At 46.4% G+C, this 22,693-nt stretch overlaps 1 protein-coding gene and 1 long non-coding RNA gene across 3 annotated transcripts in view; both read right to left on the bottom strand.

Moving 5' to 3' along the window:
* The window catches only part of UPK1B (uroplakin 1B), a 45,978-nt gene extending 44,079 nt beyond the window's left edge, over positions 1-1,899 (bottom strand). The window contains exon 1 of the mRNA XM_053304497.1: positions 265-1,899. The gene's annotated coding sequence lies outside the window, so the exon portion shown is untranslated. The remainder of the gene's footprint in view (positions 1-264) is intronic.
* A 2,252-nt stretch (positions 1,900-4,151) lies between these two features.
* On the bottom strand, positions 4,152-19,920 carry LOC128348815 (uncharacterized). Of its 2 annotated transcripts, XR_008318354.1 has the most exons (6): positions 19,883-19,920; positions 19,238-19,389; positions 16,455-16,481; positions 11,822-11,902; positions 6,011-6,184; positions 4,152-4,792 (listed from the first exon to the last, which is right to left on the bottom strand). It is a non-coding gene; the product is annotated as an uncharacterized LOC128348815 (long non-coding RNA). The 2 variants fall into 2 exon arrangements; XR_008318355.1 differs by lacking the exon at positions 16,455-16,481.
* Between the last annotated feature and the right edge of the window lie 2,773 nt (positions 19,921-22,693).

Here is a 22,693-nt window from a genome sequence, read left to right on the forward strand (position 1 = left end):
AGACCCCACTTTTTATTTTCCTCCATTGTGAAAACTCTCCATTTATACCTACTGTCTGTTTCCTGTCTTTCAACCAGTTAGCAATCCTCACATGTACTTGTCCCCTTATCCCATGACTGCTAAGTTTTCTCAGGAGTCTTTGATCTGGAACTTTGTCGAAAGCTTTTTGGATGTCCAGGTATTCTATTTCAGCGGTATCACCTTGATCCACATACTTGTTGACACTCTCAAAGAAGTCCAAAAGGTTGGTGAGGCAAGATTTACCTTTGCAGAAGCCATGCTGGCTCACTCCCAGCAGGGCCTGTTCTTCTAGGTGCTTTACAATTTTATCCTTGAGGATGCTTTCCATCAATTTGCCTGGAACGGACATTAGGCTAACCGGCCTGTAATTTCCCGGATCGCCCCTGGATCCCTTTTTGAGAATCGGTGTTACATTTCAGTTTTTTCAGACATTTTAGAACATCATCTCTTGTCACTTCTATCTGACTCAGTTCATCAGCCTCCATCCCTGAAAAGCCTGGTTAAGGAAGAGGTATATGCTCAGTATCCTCTGCCGTGAAGACAGACGCAAAGAACTCATTTAGCTTTTCTGCAACCTCCATATCCTCCTTAATAATCCCTTTCATTCCCTCATTGTCTAATGGCCCAACTGCCTCCCTGGCAGGTTTCCTGCAGCTAATGTATTTAAAGAAGTTTTTGTTATTCCCCTTGATGCTTAGCTAAATGTTCCTCAAACTCTCTTTTTGCCTCCCTTATTGTCACCTTGCATTTCTTTTGCCAGAGTTTGTGTTCCTTTCTGTTCTCTTAATTTGGACAGACCTCCCAATTTTGGAAAGAAGTCTTCTTCCCTTTTATGGCTTCCTGGATGTTACCTGTTAGCTATGCTGGCATCTTCCTGGACTTAGTGGTACCTTTCCTCCTTTTGGGTATACAATCTAACTGGGCTTCTAGTATTGTGGTTTTGAGTAAACTCCATGCATTCCGGAGTGAAGTGACTCTCCTGATTTTCCCTTTCAGCTTTCTTTTCACCATACTCCTCATTTTGGAGAAGTTTCCTCTTCTGAAATTCAAAGTGTCTGTGTTAGACTTCCTTGGTGATTCTCTCCCCAGATGTATGCTGAATTTGTACTATGGTCACAGTATTCACACTATGGTCACTGTTCCCTAAAGGGTCGATGACACTGGCATCACACACCAGATTCTGGGTGCTGCTAAGGATTAAGTCCAAGGTGAGCTTCTCTCTGGTTGGTTCCAAGACCAGCTGTTCTAGGGCACAATCATTCAGTGTGTCTAGAAATTTGACCTCTTTGTCATTACCTGATTGTGAATTTACCCAGTCTATGTGCGGGTGATTGAAGTCACTCATTATTACTTCCCTGCCCCTCCTTGATGCCTCCCTGATTTCCTCCTGCAACTCCCAGTCACTGTCAGTGTTTTGTTCCGGAGGGCGATAGCACGACCTCAGTAGCACATTTCCTTTCAGGCCTTGTATTGTCACCCACAGGGTTTCTGTGGAGGACTCCAGTCCACCTAGGTTCTCTAGCTTGTTAGATTCTACTCCTTTTTTAAACATACAGTGCTACTCCACCTCCAAGGCGCCCCTCCCTGTCCTTTCTATAGAGTTTGTACCCAGGGAGAACAGTGTCCCACTGGTTCACACTGTTCCGCCATGTTTCTGTTATGCCCACTATATCCATTCCTTTGTTAGCAACCAAGCACTCCAGCTCACCCATCTTGGCTCGGAGGCTTCTGGCATTGGCATATAAGCACCTATATGCTGAATCTCTTACCTGGTGTCTGCTATCTTTCTTTTGACCTTCTGACCAGCTGACACAGACTTCTGTCTGCTCTTTATGTAGTTCTGCTCTGTCCCCTTCTGTTTTATCTGAATCCTTTGTACCCTCGCACTTTAAGGGATGGCATTTGCCAAACTGGATACTGCCCAGCTACTGCCAGCCAACATGCGTAGAAGGGCTGAAGTTGAGCAGCTCTAGCTCAATATCACACTGAGCAGGCAGCAACTCTCCAGGATTTTAGAGAGGATCTACTTGGACACACCAGGGATTGAATTGGGGGGGGGGGCTTTTTCATGCAAACCATATGCTCTGCCCTAGAGCTAAGCCCTTTTGTATTCTATCAAGTAATCCTTTATGTTTTGTTGTTTAGAAGCTTGTCTCAGTGGGGAACTTGTACAGAGTTGGGGGGGGAGGGGGGTTAAGTCAGAAAGGAAAAGAGAGAGAAAGGATAAGGAGAAAATGGAGTTGTTTCTGGATAAACTCTTAGTGTGTGTAGGATTTAAGCCTTTATTTTTGCTTGGGCAAGAAGGTAGCAGTGGAGGAAGGACTGGAAGGGAAAGGAGAAGCTGCACTCTAAACTTCAGCTTTTTAACTCATTCCTATCAAACTGCCCCCCCCCCCACATACATACACCAAATTCCACAACCCTCAAGATTTTTCAAGAATTTGACAGAAATGCTCAAAAAGCCCAGATGTCGGTGAGCTGAACTGAACGGACATGGCATTACCTTTAACAGCTGCATGGCAGGCAGAAATTGAACAGGTGCAGCCTTTACCAGCATGGAGATGCAGTGAAGGGAAGGGCTGAATCTGCTAGTTAGAAAGCTGGCTAGAAAATGGACTTGAATACATTTCTTTCCCACCTCCTCCTCCACATGTACTGCAGCAAATCTCTACGAAAGGTCACAGCCTACACTGTGGGAAATGTCTAACAAAGCATGCAGCAAACTCAGGGATGACTCCACATCATCTTAGTATTATTGGTAGGAGAAAGGATTGGGGTGGAAACACTCAACCTGTTCAACTGTCTTCTGTAGAAATGAAAAAGAGGGTTTTAAAACAGCTGAAAACAGCCTCGTGAGTTATTTTACTTCACCAGTGTTACCTGTTTCACCGTGACACTTCCTCCTGACAGCTGCCACTTCTCCCCAGAACAATATGACATGACATGATGGTATCACATTACTTGGAGGGGGGGGATTTTGGGGGGAAATTGGCAGCTGCTGGCCAATGAGAGAGATGCTGTAGGCAGTGCACATTATATACCCCAGTTTTGTGCCCTCTGGAAAAAATCCAAAATGGCCACTTTGTTTTTGCCACTTGCATATAGGTAGGTGTTGAAAATGAGGCGGCAGCACTTCAGCTCATAGGAACATAGGAAGCTGCCATATACTGGGGCTATTCTCACGACCAACAAAAATCGGGCTAGCAGAGGCTAGCCCGATTTCTGTTGGTCGTCAGAACCACCGGGCTCACAGCTGAGCCTGGTGGTTCTGGAGCGGCTAACCCGCTCCTGTAGCCCACCCCTTAGCCCGGGTTTGCGGAGCGAGCGCTCCACAAACCCGGGCTATCTGCTCATGAGTAGCCGCAGCTACTCGCGAGTAGATCCCTGGCCGGGAGGCTTAAAAGCATCCTCCCGGCTCGGGGGTCTCCCCAGTATGCCCTGCACACTCATGCAGGGCATATTGGGGCTTCCGGGGGCCATGCGGCCCCCGAGCTCCCCAGCCCCCACCGGCTCCGGCAATTGTGTGGGCGGCTGATTTGGCCGCCCAGGGCTCCCTCCCCGCTCCCTTCCCCAAACTGGGTCTCACGGATCATGAGACCCGGTCCACTGAGTCAGACCACTGGTCCATCTAGCTCAGTATTGTCTTCACAGACTGGCAGCGGCTTCTCCAAGGTTGCAGGCAGGAATCTCTCTCAGCCCTATCTTGGAGATGCTGCCAGGGAGGGAACTTGGAACCTTCTGCTCTTCCCAGAGTGGCTCCATCCCCTAAGGGGAAGATCTTATAGTGCTGACACATATAAAAGCGATCTTCATGATCGTGTGAGGAGGCTACCCCCTTATGCAGGGAGAAAGCCTGAAAGCACTTATGTCCCCACAGATTATCGCAGCCAGGGCTCTGCATAGGGGGATCGGCAGTGCAGATGAGGGACAGATCTCCTGCTATCTGCCTGCACCTCACCGGCAACTCTGGGGGTCGGGCAAAGGGATGCGCTGCCGCATGGAGGTCCACCCCCTGGAGCCCCAGTAATGCACCGCACCAAGTGTATTTCTGGGAGCCCCCACCCGAGTGTGTCTGCTATGGCTGCAAGCAGCCGCGACAGACACACAATCATTTAACCCATTTTGTGGGGCGCGCTCGCACCCAAGACCCGGGTTAAGCAGTGGGCTCCATAAGCAGGCTTGCTGCCTAGTCACTGCCGGGAGCCACGTGTCAGGCTGGGCTTCCTTAGCTCAGTTCCTGCTGGTCATGAGAATAACTTCATAGTGTCTCATCCAAATGCAAACCAGGGCAGACCCTGCTTAGCAAAGGGGACAATTCATGCTTGCTACCACAAGACCAGCCACCTAATGGCACAGCAGGGAAATGACTTACCAGCAAGCCAGAGGTGGCCGGTTCGAATCCCCACTGGTATGTTTCCCAGACAATGGGAAACACCCATATTGGGCAGCAGCGATATAGAAAGATGCTGAAAGGCATCAACTCATACTGCGCAGGAGATGGCAATGGTAAACCCCTCCAATGGTAAGCCCCTCCAAGGCTCTGTGGTTGCCAGGAGTCGACACTGACTCAACAGCACACTTTATTTTACTTACCACAAGACCAGCTCTCCTCCCAGCTCATCCTTATCTAGAACCGGGCTCCTCATCTGGCAAATACCTAGTATTTGTCACCCTTATATGGTGGCTCACATCTGCCCCTTGATGGCACTACCTCACTGTGCCGAAGGGTAAGGCTGGTGTAGCCTTCATGAAATTGACTCCACCAGTAGTTCTAGAGAAAGGAAGCAAAAGAATGAGAGCTCTTAAATTCTGCCCTCCAACAATACTTATGTCAGAGGTCATTCATGTGGCCATTTTAATGTGGTGAAGTTAATACAAAATTAAGGGCTCACTCACACAATAGTTCAAATCAAGGTTTAATGTGGGCTAAGGGCATTAGTGTGATTGTGTGAGCCCATGCCAAAATGGGAATCTCAGATTCATCTTAGCGTGGGTTCACACAATCATGCTAATGTAGGTAACCCACATCAAACCTAGATTTGCATGGTTGTGTGAACCAGGCCAGCACATGCATGCACCCACACACAGGGAATTAATTAACTGGGAACTGTACCCTGAAGGACAAACCAGCCTCCAGATGAGCCTCCACATCTCTTGGCCAAGGAAATGTTTTGCTGCAGGCCTGTGTTAGAACCCCTGCCAGGGAGCTGTATATAACAGTGGCTGACATTCAGCACAAGGGAATGACTGGAGTGCCGTCTCTGCCCTGTGCATGTGAAAGTTCTGTGAATGCAATTGTGTGACTGCTCCCCTGCAGTGCACCACATTGGTGGTGCTTACACATATAGTGCTCCAACTTGCTGCGTCCCCTTGCGCTGAATGTCAGCCTGTTTAAATAAATCTGTTGTCAATAGCTGTCGAAAGTCTGAACTCAGCAGTGAAAAAAGACAACACATCAAGCAGTATCTAATCTAGCAGGATTCAAACAAATCATTTTCCAAAGTGGGAAACACCTTAGATTTCTAGGACCAGGTAACCAAACATCACTAATCTGGCTTCTTTTGAAAGTAGATTAAAAGAAGGGGTGGAGATTCCAAAGCTGCGATTAACTAGGACCAGCAGGGCGAAAACCACTACACACTTGTTGTTACCCCATTCATTTTTAAAGGAATGAATCACAACTGTGTGGATTCATAGGACTGCACAGGCATCCTAGTTACAAATGAGCATTTGCTGCTGGTATAACAATGTTCAAGTGGTTTCAGATACATTTCAGAGTTAATCCCCTCCTTGGACAGAGCAGGGCGTGGAGGATGGAATGGAATTCTGTCCTTTGCTGCCAGTATTCTTTGGCAAGAGATGGCTTTCTGCCAAACTAGCTTAACAACTGGGCAGCAGTGCAATAGCTTGAGAAGGTTATTGGGGAAGCCTAGGTTGACAAAGCAGCAATGATCGGTATTGCTCATATTTTAGGAGGGGAAGAGCTTACCTGTGTGCCATGTTGTTAATCCACTTTATGCAGGTCTCATAAAAGTGTGGCTGGCAGAGAAACAGCAGAGCCCAATCAGGTCATGGTACTGAGGCTTCAGAACTCTCTGCTCCAAGAGGTAGATTGGCCCTTTCACTCATTAGCACATGAGCCAGTTGGGGTAGTCAGTAGCATCTGGGGAGACAATTGCACACTGTGATTTTTGACAAGCCTTTTCATACTTTCAATTTTCAGTGTGTTATCGTCCTTCTATTGTCCTGTCCATTGGCCCTACAGCCAAAATTACAATGGTGTTTTAAATGCTTTTAAAGGTTTTAAAAACACAAAAAACTACTATAAAACTTTAGCTGTGTCAGAGGAGTGGAAATGACAATTGGCAGGTACATCCTCCAAAGATTACTCCATGGAAAGAGTACAACAATGTGTTCATTGTTACCCTAATCCTGATCCTAACAGTTTCCTCTGTGCAAAAATGACTGCAAGGTTACCCTAATTGTTTGAGGCAAATCGCCAGTTTCCCATCTTTAGTGGTGTAGATGTTGCCCAAAATCATGAGCATTCATCTCCTCAGATGATACCTTATTTATTTATTTATTTATTTATTTATTTATTTATTTATTTATATTTGTCTACTGCCTGATACTGTATAGTCATTAACATTAACATTTTAATGTTAATAACTTTAATGTTTAAATGATTTTAATTGTTTGATTTAGTTTTGATTTTAATTGTTTTGTTTTGTTTTGATGTAAACCGCCCTGATCCATTTTTGGAAGGGCGGTATCTAAATCAAATCAAATCAATCAATCAGTCAATCAATCAATGCTGAAGTCTCTAGGTGGTTTACAGAAATAAAACAAACCAATAAATTTTAACAGTTCAAAAATATATAAGATCACATTAAAATACCCATAAAAACTACCAAATAGCTAAAAAGCTTGGCTGAAGAGATGTGTCTTTAGCTGTTTCCTAAAAGCCAACAGCGATGCAGCAGCTCTGATCTCAGCAGGTAGTGAGTTCCACAGCCCTGGAATAACTACAGAGAAGGCTCTCCTTTCAGTCATTACCAGATGCACTGGCAGCATCCTCAGGGGAACCTCCCCTGAAGACCTTAATAGGCAGTGGGGTTCATAACGAAGAAGACTTTCTCTTAAATACCCTGGGCCCAAGCCATTAAGGGTTTTATAGGTAACTAGTGTTTTCTAGCCCGTTGTAATAACGGGCACTAGTAGGGGAGAGTTCTGCTGCCTCCCGCTGCCGTCTCTGCCTTCCCCGTAGCCCCTGTCCCCGCCCTCGCCCTCTCCCAGCCGGCCCCGCCGCCTCGCCAGGCCCCCGCCGCCGTTTTCCCTGGCCTTCCACTGCCGGGCCCGCCGCCTTCTCCGGGTGAGTCCGCGGCTCTGGCTGGGCCCGCCGTCGCCTTCTCCGCTCGCCTGGCCTTCCCCCGCCACCTCCTCCGCTCGCCGTCCACCGCCTCCTGCAGGCTTCGCTTCTTCGGGGCAACCACTCGCCTCACCGGGCCGCTGCCCCCGTCTTTCCTGGCCTTCCCCTGCCGGGCCCGCCGCCTTCTCCGGGTGAGTCGGCGGCTCCGGCCGGGCCCGCCGCCGCCTCCTCCGCTTGCCTGGCTTTCCCCCGCCGCCTCCTCCACTCGCCGTCCACCGCCGCCTGCAGGCTTCGTTTTTTCGGGGCGGCCGCTTCTGGCCGCCCAAGATGGCCATCGGGTGCCGGTGGTCGTGTCTCCCTTGCTTTAACCGGAGTAATATGGTCTCTTTGGGATGTCTCAGAGACCAATCTGGCAGCAGCATTCTGCACCAATTGCGGTTTCTGGACTATGTACAAAGGCAGCCCCACATAGAATGCATTGCACTAGTCAAGCATGTGCACTACTGTCTTAAGGTCACTCACTTCCAGGAAAGGGCACAGTTGGTGAATCAGCCAAAGCTGATAGAAAGCACTTCTGGCCACCGCCTCCACCTGAGGTATCAGAGAGAGGGTTGGGTCCAGAAGTACCCCAAACTGCAAACTTGTTCCTTCCGGGGAAGTGTGACCCCATCCAGAACTGGCAGATCTACCCAATTTCCGGAACTGTGGCTTCCTACAATGAGCACTGCTGTCTTGTTTGGATTCAGTCTCAGTTTGTTATCCTTCATCCAGCCCATTACTGCCTCGAGGCAGGCATTTAGGGAAATTATGCCATTATTTGATTAAGCTGACATGAATAAATAGATTTGGGTGTCATCAGCGAACTGATAACACCCTGCACCAAATCCCCTGATGATCTCTCTGAGCGGTTTCATGTAGATATTAAAAAGCATTGGAGACAAGATGGAGACCTGAGGGGGCACTATACAAAAGCTCTCCCTTTGTAGAGCAGCAGTCTCCAAGTAACACCTTCTGAAAACTACTCAGGAGGTATGAGTGGAACCATACCTATGAGGTATGAGCGGAACCAGTGCCACCTATGCCCAGTCCCCCCTGGCACTCTAGAAGGTTACCATGGTTGATGGTATCAAAAGCTGCCGAGAGATCCAAAAGGACCAACAGAGTTGCACTCTCTCTGTCAATTCCCCTTTGGAGATCTTCCATCAATAGCAATAGCAATAGCAATAACATTTATATACCGCTCTATAGCCAGAGCTCTCTAAGCGGTTTACAATGATTTAGCATATTGCCCCCAACATTCTGGGTACTCATTTTACCGACCTCGGAAGGATGGAAGGCTGAGTCAACCTTGAGCCCCTGGTCAGGATTGAACTTGTAACCTTCTGGTTACAGGGCGGCAGTTTTACCACTGCGCCACCAGGGGCTCAAGTTGACCAAAGCCGTCTCCACCCCATAACCTGCTTGAAATCCAATTTGAAATGGGCCTAGATAATCTGTTTCATCCAAGACTGCCTGGAGTTGAGAGGCACCACCTCACCTTGGCCAACCATGGAAGATTGGAGACAGGCTTATAATTGCATAACTCCAAGGGATCAAGTGTAGCCGTCTTTAAAAGAGGTCTAATAGTTGTCTTATTTAAAGAGGCATCTACCTTTACTGAGAGAAGCATTTAAAATCTCAACCAGGCACTCTCCAACAATCTCCCTGGCTGCTTGATAATAAAAGTCATGTTGGACAAGGGTCAAGAGAACAGGTGGTAGGTTGCACAGTTCCAAGCGGCTTGTTCATGTCCTCAGGAGTCACAAACTGAAACTGATCCAATTTAACCATACAAGAGGAATTACTAGATAGCTCGGCTAAAGATTCTATACCAGCAATGGAATCCAGGTCAGCTCAAATACAAAAGACCACAAAAAACTCACTAAAAGCTTCACAGTGGCTAACTGATGGCTCCAAAGCTGGAGCAGAAGGGGCCTGTATAAGTCCCCTCACCACCCTCAACAATTCTGCGGACGCAATATGCACAGCAAAGTATTGCTTTGCTGCTCATATTGCCAGAGCATAGGTCTTCAATTTTGCTCTGTGCTGCATTCTATCGGATTTGAGTCTAGTCCTCCATTCGCACTCTGGTCTTCTACTGAGCCACTTCAGCTCCTTCCGTATAATATGGATCTAATTTAGAAGTGGGCCGGAGAAGACACTAGGGCAATTAAGCCCATCACCCTAGTAAGCTCATTATTCCAATTTTCCACCTGGGGTGTCAACAAGATCACTGGCAGAACCAACATTAAAACCCTCCAAGATTTCTTGGAATTCTATTGGATCCAATAGCCTCCTCGGGTGGACCATCCTAATATGCTCTTCACCCCTGCGGAGATGACTAGTGGCTGCAAACTGAACCTTCACCAGGTGGTGGTGTGTCCATGACAATGGGGAAATGATAGGAATCCCCACTCACAGAACACCTCCTTTGATCAGAGCGTGTGACCAGATCAAGCACGTGATCAGATTGCCAAAATTTGTGGGCCTGGCTCATTGACTATATGGCTTTTTGATGCCAGACTGAGTATGCAATCCTTTGTGCAGAATTAAACAATATTGAGTAAAGTGAGGCGTATTTGCAAATAAGTGTCATTGCAGCCTAAAACATTATTGTTCCAGTGAGCTTGATTGATTCTCATATATAATCTGCCAAGTTGTTCTTGTCCTTTGGTCTGGGTTTGCTGCTCCTAGTGATTGTAATTTGATGTGTACGTTGTTAGCCACCTGGAAGGTCTCACTAATAAGTGTAAAGGCAGGATCTAGATATAATTATACGTAAACAAGGTGTATGAGTTCTGGAACGAAGAACTTTGGATTGTGCTGCCAGCCGACCTATACAAGGTTTGTCCTCTCTGCTGGTCTTTAAGAAAGCTTTTAAAAAACACATCTTTTATCCAGGCATGTTGATGGTTGATTTAAATGCTTTAACTGTTTTTCATTGGGACATTTTAATTTGAGTATTTTAATTGTTTTGCTTTTAATTCAATTTGTAAACCGCCTAGAGATTGTTCTGTTAGGCAGTTTTTTAACAATGATAAATAAATAAAAATAACTTGGTCCTCAAGAGCACAATGCACTGGGAAATCCTGCACGAGCCTTGACTTGACACAAATGGGAGCTACACAAGTGCTTGTGTGCATCTCTCATTTAATTATTTACATTATTATTATTATTATTATTATTATTATTATTATTATTATTATTAAATATTAACAACAGCAACAGCATTTTGTGTGTCTCAAGGAGGGGGGCAAAAGCAGCTTGGGGGGTGATTTTGAAAAGAAAGATGGCATATAGTGTGTACCCCCTCCCCCTCCCCACCAGAACATACTCAAAATGGTAGATTAGTTTCTGCCTGCTGCTTTTGGGTTAACAAAAAGCCCAATACAAAACATACCTCTTGGAGAAAACAGTCATGTGACTCAGCAACAAACGCAGCACACACCCTTGCTGACTGTCTCACGTCAGTTACAGGTCATTGTACAGGGGTATGTGAACGCCACCCGTCAGAGACAACGCCCCTCTTTTACAGGATGAATGGAAGGTGTTGTCAGGGGCCCTTAATCCTGAGGAGGGTTGCTAGCTGCCTTTTAGAGGATTTCAACTGCTGACTGCCTTCAGGGCTATATAAACACACTCGAAGCACAGATAACCCCCAACAATTATATTGCACAATTTTATTTAATTAAAGCATTCCCCCTTACTCTTCAGTTGACAAGGCTTCCAAAGTACCTTACATATCATTGATGAAATTAGCAAACGGGCAGCTTTCTGATGAGGCAATGTGAGGGGAGTGGGGCTGTAGCTCAGCAGCAGAACATCTCCTTTGCATGCCGGAGGGCCCAGTTCAATCTCCAACATCTCTAGGTAGGGCTCCTAAGACTCCTGCCTGAAATGCTGGAAAGCTGCTGCCAGTCAGTGTAGGCAGTACTGTGCTAGATGAACCATGGCCTGACTCGATATAAGGCAGCTTCCAATGTTCCAATGGGACAGTGAGTACGGGTACCCACCCTGACACCCCACCGTGGCTGTCACCGCACCTACCTGCTACCACCAGCCCACCACACCTCTGCTGCCACTGGTCATTTATTCAGAGAGCTGGACGTGGCCCCAATGCACATCAAGCCATACACGCACCTTGTCTATACTCAAAATCTATTTTTAGATATTCATATAATCCTTCCTGGAAGCAATTTCTCAGACTTGGTTGGTATTACAAAGTTATCTCTGTATTCCCTTTCCCCTCCCCTTCCCTCCCTGACGATGTGCTGCAAAAGCACCTAGACAGACAGACACACTGGGAACAGCAAGTTGCACATTGTTCCCCAAGGCACATGAGTCAAATGGGACAGGTCTTACTCTAGTGCCAGTGACTTGTGCACAACATACCTGGTGTTTATATGCCGTACCAATCTAGTTATGACGCTCAATCTCCCACATTCCGCATTGTTATCAAGGAATAGACCATGTCTGCAAATAGAGATGACAAGAGATGAAGTTCTAGGAAGTATTAAAAAGTTTAAAATAAACAAATCACCAGGTCCAAATGGTATCCACCCCAAAGTTCTACAGAGTGCAAGTGTGAAATGGCTGATCTCTTAACAAATATATGTAACCTCCCTAAAATCAGCCTCTGTTCCTGAGGACTAGAAAGCAGCCAACAGAACTCCAATTTTTAAAAAGGGATCCACAGGAAAACCGGGTATCTACAGGCAAATATTTAACATCTGTTCTGGGTAAGTTGACAGAAAGCATTATTAAAGAGAAAATGATCAAGCATGAGCAAGCTTTGCTAAGGAAAAGGCAACATGGCTTCTGCAAGGGTAAGTCTTGTCTCACTAACGAAGTATGTGGAACTAAATAGGAGAGGTGGGGCAGCAGTCAGGAACAATAGCACAGTAACACCAGGGGGAGGTATAGACAGAGGGAACAGCTACTAGGAATAACATGCTTGTTATTACAGCATGGAGTAGGAGGGACTCAGATGGATGTTGAAGCTGACTTTTCTAATAAAAGACTTTTGTTATATCCTCCTGCTTGATCATAGAATGGGTGCAGACCCCACTTGAAACAGATATGGCACGAGTGGTTTGTGTGCCCTGGTTGCACTGACAGCCTGGTTGTACTAGGGTGGTTGTGGAAACACTATTCTGGAATGGAAACTACCACTGCAGCAGAACTGGCTTGCGCCAGCAGGCTGCACAAGCTCAACAATCTTCTGCAAGTGCTTCATCAGTCAAGATGCTGGCCACTGTCTTACAGAAATATTGGTACTTGGAATAATGAAATAGTGTTTTCATTCCTGGATTAGTAAAACAGGGACTCCTACTGCAATCTTGCTTTTATCCTCTGACCATCTGAGTAGCCGATTCCTAGGCTCAGCTCAAGTGGTGTGATTGTACACATTTTATTTAGCTCAATTCTGTGTTTTTGAGTGGATGACTGTGAGTGCATTCATTTTTAAAGCGAACCTGGGTGCTGGCCCTCTCAAACGTGTGGTGCAGATACACAATACCGATTGTGTATTGTTGTATGTGCATGAAACGTAATGTGTGAATGTTGATCTTTACACATGTACAATATGTGTGCCCTGCACATCCCTACCACTGTCTATGCTACAGTGTAGGGGTGTGCACAAACAAAAAAACACACACCACAGTTCAGTTTGAATTTGTAAAGAACCATGTTGCTCCGAACTGGTTTGATTGACCCAACTGGCTGGTCCATTAGATCAAACCGGTTTGGATGGTTCGTGCAGCTAATATACTTGTAAAGGGGAATCTAGAGAGGATTCCCCTATACAAGTACAGGAGTGGGGGAATCTTATAAAAGGTAAGGGGCGGCCAGGCAGGAGCAGCAAGAGAGGTTAAAAGCTGCTTATTTGGCCAGTGTGGCTACTGGCTCCACTGCTCGGTCTCCCACAAGGCCCCAAGCATGCTCTCCACTCCTTTATCAAGGTGCCGCTGAGCTGGCAGCTTGGTAAAAGGGGGAGCACATGGGGCCATGCCAGGGAGGGCAAGCAGCACCACCTGGGAAAGCATCCTATTACCTCTCTCACTGCCCCTTTCCAGTAGGGATGTGCACAAACTTGTTTGGAGGCCCTTTTATGAGCCTCCAAACAGGTTCAAATACTGGGGGGGAGGTCGAAGTTTGAAGGTGAGGGGGGTCTCACTTTAAGGGTGGGGGAGAGCGCACTTACCCCTCCCCCCATTCCCCCCCACCAGCGCTCGGTGTCAGTAAAAGCCTTCGGGGCGGCAGTGTACCTCCCTGCTGCCCCTCACCCCTCTTCGGCCGGAAGTGCCGGGGTTGTGTGTGCATGTTGCGATTGCACGTCCATCTGACATGCTTGAGCATGCATGCTCGATACTTCTGGCCACTTCCAGCCGTAGAGGAGGAAGGGGCGGCAGGGAGGTACACTGCCAGCCCGAAGGCTTTTACTGACATCGAGCACCGGCAGGGGAAAAGCAGTGGGAGGGGTAAGTGCACCCTCTCCCCAACCCCCTCGAGCCATCCCTGCCTGGTTCTGTGCACAACCCTACTGTCCAGTCACCCCTTACTGTGCTGAACCCTCAGTTCGATCCGTGACTGAACCTCCGAACCAGCCCCGGGTTGAGTTGAACTGCTTCAGCATGAACAGTTTGTGCACACCCCTACTACAGTGTATGTCAGGCCTGCTCAACTTAGGCCCCCCAGCTGTTTTTGGACTACAACTCCCATAATTCCCAGCCACTGTAGCCAATAGCCAGGGATTATGGGAGTTGTAGGCCAACATCTGCAGGAGGGCCGAAGTTGAGCAGGCCTGGTGTATGTCAATACAAAGCAGTGGGAGATTTACCTTGATTGTCCTCTATACATGAAAGAGATCATCATACTCCCTCTTATCCCATTTGTGTGTATCTAGTTGAACCTACTGATAAGGGCTAGGGTAGTGACAGATAACAAATGATGTGATGCAGCACAGATGTCAGCTACGATACAGATCTGCCTTTTTACACAGAAGAGGCAGCACAGATGAGAGAGCAGATAGGGAAAAAGAGGGGGGCAGAGAGAAGCAGCAAAGGAGAGGATAAACTCATTTTGTGAGCAATTTTAATGCCACAACAGAATGGATGAGTAAACTTGATAGTTTTCCTCTCTGCATTATTTTCCAGACACTGTGCAACATCAACTAAGTTAGTCATGATTGCTGATATACTGTGCAGTGTTCCGCTTGCCTTATAATGGAACATGTGTGCAATTGAGCAAGAGTGCTGTTGTGCATACACAGGAAATTGCACAAACACAGTTGCACAATCAACAGTCATAGATTCCAATGGCTGTCAATTGTACAACAGTGCTTGCAAAATTTCCCACATATGTGCACATGTTCCGTTACAAGACAGATGGGACAATGCGCAGTATGTCAGCCAATTATTGTAACTTAGTCCCTTTGAAATGAAAGGGATTGAATTACTCATGACTTAACTAGTTTCTTTGATTTCAGCAGTGTTTATTCATAACTAGTCTAGTTGGTGCTCATCCAGAGACAACTAAGGATAGCTTTAGATTTGATAATATGATGGTTTTGTCCCATGAAGAGCAGGCAGGAGTTTGAAGAGGACTTGCAAAGATGAAGCTTCTAATAAACAGCCGTGAAATGTCTCAATGATGCTTTGCATGTCCACACTGAATAGGTTGGTGCTGCGATTGGATTTTAAGTGGGGAAATCCGATCACAAATCAGGCCTGAAAAAGACAGGACAACAGAGAAAACAACTGAAATTCTATAGGCATGTAGCAACATCTGGATTCTCTGTAGAAAGTGAGTGATCAGATAGCAATTCCAGTCTGAATAGCTAGAATGGGAGCAACCTACATCACAGAAGAAGGGGAGCTGTTTAAATAGAGCAAGTCTAGGTCTTGGAACCCTGAGGATTAAATCTTTATATATTTGGAACATCATTTTTATTAAAATTGACTCAAGGAGAATGGGATTGTACAATGGCAGGCAGAGTGGGTAAGTGAAGAGCCTAGAAGAGTATTTCTGAGGCAACAGAAACTGCCTATCCATAAATCCTCTTGGGAGGCAAACTCATTTAAGGTGCTTGGACAATGGACACTTTGTAAGCAATTGAGTCACATGGGAAGTAGGATATGCATGAGCTCATTGGAGGAAAATGATAGCTTTAGGGACTTGATCTTATAAATGAGAAAAGACCACTTGGAATAATGCTTTGCCTCTGAGGGCTCAGCCAAAAAGTGCCTGCTGTGCAAATATCTAGAGGAACTATAGGTTTGAGAGTGCACGATAAGAATGCAAACATTAGTTGTAGAGGAATATTAACACTGCAAAGGGAAGGTTTCTCTCTTAATAGAGATAGAAACCAATCGAGAGTTAATGGCCACATTCACACATAACATGAAACCGGAAGTGAAACAACCTCCGTTTTCATTTTCAGCACGTCCGAATGCAGGCAACTGCAGTTTTGCAGAAAAATGGACCCATGGTTTCCCTCCCTGGACAGTGATTTATACCTTTGGTTTGTAGAGAGGTCCACTGCCTGGACCTCCGGTTATGCTGTGCCAGCGTTGTGACTGAACGCTGGCACTATAGTCTGGTTGCTTTGCAATCAGAGCTGAGGGAGGAAACTCTTTTCTCGCTCCAGCTGCTATTGGCTGCTGGGACTGTCCTTCAGTCAAGAAGGAAGCCCAGGCAGCCCATTCTCCCTCCTCTCTGAAGTTAGTGAGACTGCGGAGTGAGAGAGCTCTCCTGAACATCCAAATTCAGGCGGGAGAGTAGGGTGGTGGTGGATCTGCATTACTTGTGAATGCAGCCACAGTAAGGGAGGAAAATGGGCAGCTGCAATACTTCAGACACAAAGTATCACACGGACATCAGAAGAGGCATGGGATTCAAAGAGAACAAAATTGTAAAGAAGATACAGCCCACTCAGCCATTGTAGAGCAATGAAGACATGTGAGGTGACAACACATATAGGGCTTAGTAAATGGTTGAAGAACACCTGGAATTACTTTCTGCTCACCTCTGCTGCTGCTTCTGTCTTATAAATCTGGATCAGCAAGGAAAAGGCAATTGTTAACTTTGAAATAGACAGTAGCCCTATTATGTTGAACTGTTCATTATTTTGAACAGACAGGTACATTTGTCTACAGAGCTACGGATTGTACACAGGTACAAATATCTGCACGTTATGTTACCAGAGATAGGCAAACTTTGGCTCTCTGACCAAACTTGGAACTACAAATCTCATCATCCTCAGTAATAACTGTGCCTGGGGCTGATGTAGTTCAACCACATCTGAAGCGCCAAAGGTTGTCTACTCCTGTGTTAAGTGCAGGTACAGCAGTGCACTTCCTATCTGTAACGTGCATTTGAGGGGCCTGTACCTCAAATGTTTCTCAAACTGTGCATTTGAGAGGCCTGTACTTTCCTACTTTCCAGAGCAGGAAAGCACAGGAAGCCTACTCTGGGAAGAAGGAGAGAGACAGTGGAAGGAGCCAGCTAGGGCTGAGGTGAGTCACACCTGGTGAGAAGGGCCACATTCCTGTTGAGCCTGGTTGCCTCAGTTTGAAGCCTGCTCTCTACATAAGAGGAGGCAGCCAGGGAACTTAGCGACCCAAACTCAGTGAACAGGGTTTATCAAACAGGTATCACAGGAGGTTTGTTTGTGGTTTAACAGACAAGTGTGTGGAAAGCATGAAGGTAAGCTGTCTTGATCCCATGGAGCCCAACAGGAAGATAAGATAAGTACTACTAGATAGGTACTAAGAGAAGATAAGTCCGTCTTTTCTATTCTTGGGAAAGCCCTGTTTGATCATGATTGAACTCCAAACAGGCCCAGTTCGAGTCAAACTGATTTGGCACAAACTGTTTGTGCACAAACCTAGTATGCACGAACCAAAAAATGCAGTTCAGTTCAAATTCGAATCAATTTGAACTGAACTGTGTTGCACTGAACCGTTTCGGTTGAACTGGCTGGTCAGGTCTGTTTGAACCAGTTTGGCACTTCAGGCGACCAATATACTTGTAAAGTGGAATCCAGTGAGGGATTAGGGCCAGGTGGGGGTGGTGATAGGGGGGAAAAGCCATTTATTTTATTTTATTTTATTTTATATTATTTTATTTTATTATTTGTTTGTTTGTTTATTAAATTTATATCCTGCCCAAACATATGTCTCTGGGCAGCTAACAATTAAAACATATATAAAAATTAAAACCATGCAACATATAACATGTATACAAAAGTTAAAACAATACAATAATTTTAAAACCATAAAATTAACAAACAGTATTTTTAATTAAAAACCTGAGAAGGCTTGAGTTAAAAAAAAAGGTTTTCAAATGTTTTCTTTAAAATAGCCAGAGATGGGGACGATCGTAACTCAGCAGGGAGCGCATTCCACAATCTCAGGGCAGCAGCTGAGAAGGCCCGTCTCTGTGTGACCACCAAACGAGTTGGCGGTAACTGGAAATGGACCTCCTCAGATGACCTCAATGGGCAGTGGGGTTTGTAGTGAAGAAGACGCTCTCTTAAATACCCAGGACCTAAGCTGGCTTTATAAGTTATCACTAGCACTTTGTATTTTGTCTGGAAACCTATCAGCAGCCAGTGTATCTCCATCAGCAAAGGAGTAACATGGTCTCTCTGAGATGACCCAGAGACCAGCCTGGCTGCCGCATTCTGAAACAATTAAAGTTTCCGGACTACATACAAAGGCAGCCCCACATAGAGAGCATTACAGAAGTCAAGTCCGGAGGTTACCAACAAATGTACCACTGTTTTGAGGTCATTGATCTCGAGAAACGGACGCAGCTGGTGTATCAGCCGAAGCTGATAAAAAGCACCCCTGGCCACCGCCTCAACCTGAGAAACCAAAGAGAGGTATGGATCCAGGAGTACTCCCAGACTGCGGACCTGTTCCTTTTGGGGAAGTGTGACCCCATCCAGAACAGGCAGATCATAATAGTCTCTGGAGTTCTGACCCCGCACAATAAGTACCTCCATCTTATCTGGATTCAGCTTCAGTTTATTCTCCCTCATCCAGCCCATTACTGCTTCCAGGGAGGCATTTAGGGAGGATATGCCATCACCTGAAGAAGCTGACATGGAGAAGTAGATCTGGATGTCAGCAGCATAGTGATAACACCCAGCTCCAAATCCCCTGATGATCTCTTCCAGCGGTTTCATGTAGATGTTAAAGAGCATTGGAGAGAGTACGGAGCCTTGAGGGACACCATACTTAAGCTCAGATTTTGAAGAGCAACAATCTCCAATCGACACCATCTGTCCAAGAGATAGGAGTGGAACCACTGTAAAACAGTGCCTCCCACCCCCAACCCCCTCAGACGTTCCAGAAGGATACTATGGTCAATAGTATCGAAAGCCGCCAAGAGGTCCAAAAAGACCAACAGAGTCACACTTCCTCTGTCAATTGCCAATTGGAGATCATCCATCAGGCCAACCAAGGCAGTCTCCACCCCATAGCCCGGCTGAAAGCCAGTTTGAAATGGGTCTAGATAATCAGTTTCCTCCAAGACCGCCTGGAGCTGAGAGGCCACCACCCTCTCAATTACCTTGCCCAGCCACAGGAGGTTAGAGACAGGCCTATAATTGTTCAACTCTGAGGGATCTAATGCAGGCTTCTATAGAAGAGGTCTAATAATTGCCTCCTTGAGGCAAGGAGGCATCCTGCCCTCCCTCAGAGAAGCATTTATTATTTCTACCAGGCCACCTACAACAGCCTCCCTGCTAGATAGAATAAGCCATGTTGGACAAGGGTCAAGAGAACAAGTGGTAGGCCTTACCGATCCAAGCAGCTTGTCCACATCCTCAGGAGTCACAAACTGAAATTGATCTAGTCGAATCACATAGGAGAAATTGTTGGACATCTCCAATTCAGACATCAAATTAATTGTGGAGTCTCCATCTAGGTCAGCCCGAATCCGAGAGATTTTGTCTGCAAAAAATTCATTAAACACATCACAGCGGGTGACTGATGCTTCCAAATTCTGGTTCAAGGGAGGGGAGTCAGATACTAGCCCCCTCACAACCCTGAACAACTCAGCCGGACGTGAACTCGCAGAAGCAATACAGGCAGAAAAGAATTGCTTCTTTGCCGCACGTATTGCCTGAGCATAGATCTTTAGGTGTGCTCTACGTTGTAATCTGTTGGATTCGAGTCGAGTCTTTCTCCACTTGCGCTCCAGTTGCCTACCTTGCTGCTTCAGCCCCCAAAGATCTTCCGTATACCAAGGGGCCAATTTTGAAGCGGGTCAGAGGGGACGCTTAGGAGCAATCTTGTCTACTGTCCTGGTGAGCAAGTTGTTCCAATTCTCAACCAGGGCATCAACGGGATCACTGGCAAACCAACATTAAATCCTTCCAAGGCTTCTTGGAATCCTGCTGGATCCAATAACCTCTTCGGGCAGACCATTCTAATAGGCCCCTACCTGGCTGGTGCTGGTGCTGGTGCTCACCCTCCCGGCACGGCCTTAAGCACACTCCAAAAAGCTTTTGACAGCATTCCTCATCAAAGACTCCTGAGGAAACTCAGCAGTCTTGGGATAAAGGGACAAGTACATGTGTGGATTGCTAACTGGTTGAAAGACAGGAAACAGAGGGTCGGCATAAATGGAGAATTTTCACAATGGAGGGAAGTAAGAAGTGGGGTCCCCCAGGGATCTGTACTGTGCTCTTGAAATTGTTCATAAATGATCTAGAAGTTGAGGTAAGCAGCGATGTGGCCAAATTTGCAGATGATACCAAACTCTTCTGGGTAGTGGAATCCAAAACCGATTGTGAGGAGCTCCAAAAGGTTCTCTCCAAACTGGGGGAGTGGGCGACAAAATGGCAAATGCAGTTCAATGTTAGCAAGTTTTAAGTGATGCACATTGGGGCAAAAAACCCCAACTTCACATATATACTGATGAAGTCTGAGCTGTCTGTGACTGCTCTGATGCCAAAGAACAGGCGGTGGCCGGGGGGGGCGGTCCTGAGAGGGCACCTTGCCGCTGCCGGCTCTCCCAGGCCATGCCGGCACGCCACCCCAGCAGCAAAGGCTGGTGGAGCAGCCACTGTGCTGCCGGCAGTAAGGTGCGCTCCCACCTGCCCCCACCCCGCTTTCAACCCCTTTAGAGTTAGGAATCCCCTTTGCTTGTAAAGTGGAATCCTTTCCCCCTGAGCCTGGCCAAACCGGTTCGATCTGAACCGGGCTCGAACCGTTATGTTCAGATTGAATCAAGTTCAATTCAAATTGGTTCTGTTCACCTCTTCTCAGTGCCCAAAGCTGGGAAACATTGTGCTACTGCAAAAAGTTATAGAAACTAGTTTAGAACACGAGAAGAGCCCTGCTAGATCAGACCAAAGGCCAATATTGTCCAGCATCCTTCATCTCACAGCAGCCAACCAAATGCTACCATGAAAGCCCCAGTGTTGGAAGACAATATTTATGTATTTAGCTGATTAATATCCCACCCTATCCCATAGGCTTACACTGTTTTACAGCATTTCTCCAAAAGTTAGTACTCTGTACCAGTGGAGTTTGTAACCTTTAAAAACAAACAAACACAGTCCCAAGCATGTGGATAAAGGTTTTATTCCCCCTATAGCTCTGCTCAGGCTAGTAAATATTTATTCACAGCTCCCGGGGTGTTTTCTGCCCCTCTAGCAATGGTGGTTGCTGGAAAAGGTGCTGAATGGACTAGAGCTCAGTTCCAAGGATGATAGAGTCCCTGAGGATCTGCCCAGAAGGGAGATGTTCATTCAATAGTTGTTGCCAGCATTAGGTCTTCGGTGGCATACTGCCTCTGTACATGTTAGTTCCACTGCTAGACCCCACTTTCACGCCAATCTCCAAAAGCCATCACTGCATTTTGCAACAGTGATGTTTATAAAGTATATGTTTGTCAACGGTGACAATAGTTATGTGCATGCAAACTGGGGGGGGGGGGGATTTGGTCCAAGTTTCTTTCCTTTATGAGGATAATATTGCTGGCTTTTTTCAAATAAAAAATGAATTACAGAGGAAACTTTGAATACTAGAAAGCACTGAATAAATGCCACATAGTAATCATTAGAAACTTTGGCCCAGTTTTAGCACTGGAGTATCTGAGAAAACAGTAGGGACCTTTTGTATATATCTCAGCCTTAAGGGCTGTAAGCCAGTGCTTTAGATCTGAACCAACAAGTCCAGGTGGGTATCATACAAAATGTTGCCCTTTGGCATGCAAACCTTTGCATGTGCGGGAACTTTGCCTTGTAGCCACACTGCTGATTAAAGTTGCTTTGGTAAAAGCACTCTGTGGCCTTTTGCTGCCATCTACTGGTCACAAAAGCAAATGTGATATCTTATTTGCCTGGTGCATATACAGAGATCCTATCTATCTACATTACAGCTTGAAGAACTCTGGAACAGCAGGAATATATGAATCAGCAATACTATGCCGTAGAGGACTCAAATGGTCCATTTGTCACTTTATTCCACGGCCTCCTCCAGCAAGCATAGGGAGGAGACCTGATCTTGTGGTAAAGCATGAATCATCCTCTTTGCTAAGCAGGGTATGCCTTGGTTTCCATTTGGATGAGTGACAACATGTGAGCTCTGTAAGATATTCTCCTTAGGGGATGGGGCCACAGCTTAGTGGAAAAGCACCTAGGTCCCAGGTTCACTCCCTGGTATTTCCAGGTAGGGCTGGGAAAGGCTCCTGCCTGAAACCTTGGTGAGCTGCTGCCAATCAGTGTAGGCAATACTGAGCTAGATAGACCAATGTTCTGACTCTGAATAAGGCAGCTTCCTGTGTTCCCAGAGCAAGATTCTTGTTGCTCCCCACAGCACTGGGAGAGCAATGTTTTAATTCTGAGGTGAGATGTGCTGCGACCGCATATCATATCAGTGCTCTCAGGCTCTTAGCAGAGTTGCTAGGTTGCAATCCAGAAAATGCTTCTATGCCATTTAATTCTCTGGCTGCCCATTTCCTCCCATTCCTGTCACTCTCACACACTTGATGTGGTGAAAAGGAATGTAGACTGCAGCACAGTGGGAAAGGGAGAGGATAGGCAGAAAAAGTCACAGCTACCTTGTCTTCCACTGCATGGGGGATTTAAAGGTGTTTGCTCATTCTCTGGGTTGCAGTCTGACAACCCTGGCTCTGGAAAGTGCAGGAGGAGTCTGTAGGTCTTGGCATGGAGAATTCTACAAACAAGCAGCACCATCCCATGTTGCAAAAGAGTGGGGGGGGGGGACGGGGACTGACCCCACATGA

Source organism: Hemicordylus capensis, chromosome 3 (genome assembly GCF_027244095.1).
Source record: "Hemicordylus capensis ecotype Gifberg chromosome 3, rHemCap1.1.pri, whole genome shotgun sequence".
In the NCBI taxonomy this organism is placed as follows: domain Eukaryota; kingdom Metazoa; phylum Chordata; class Lepidosauria; order Squamata; family Cordylidae; genus Hemicordylus; species Hemicordylus capensis.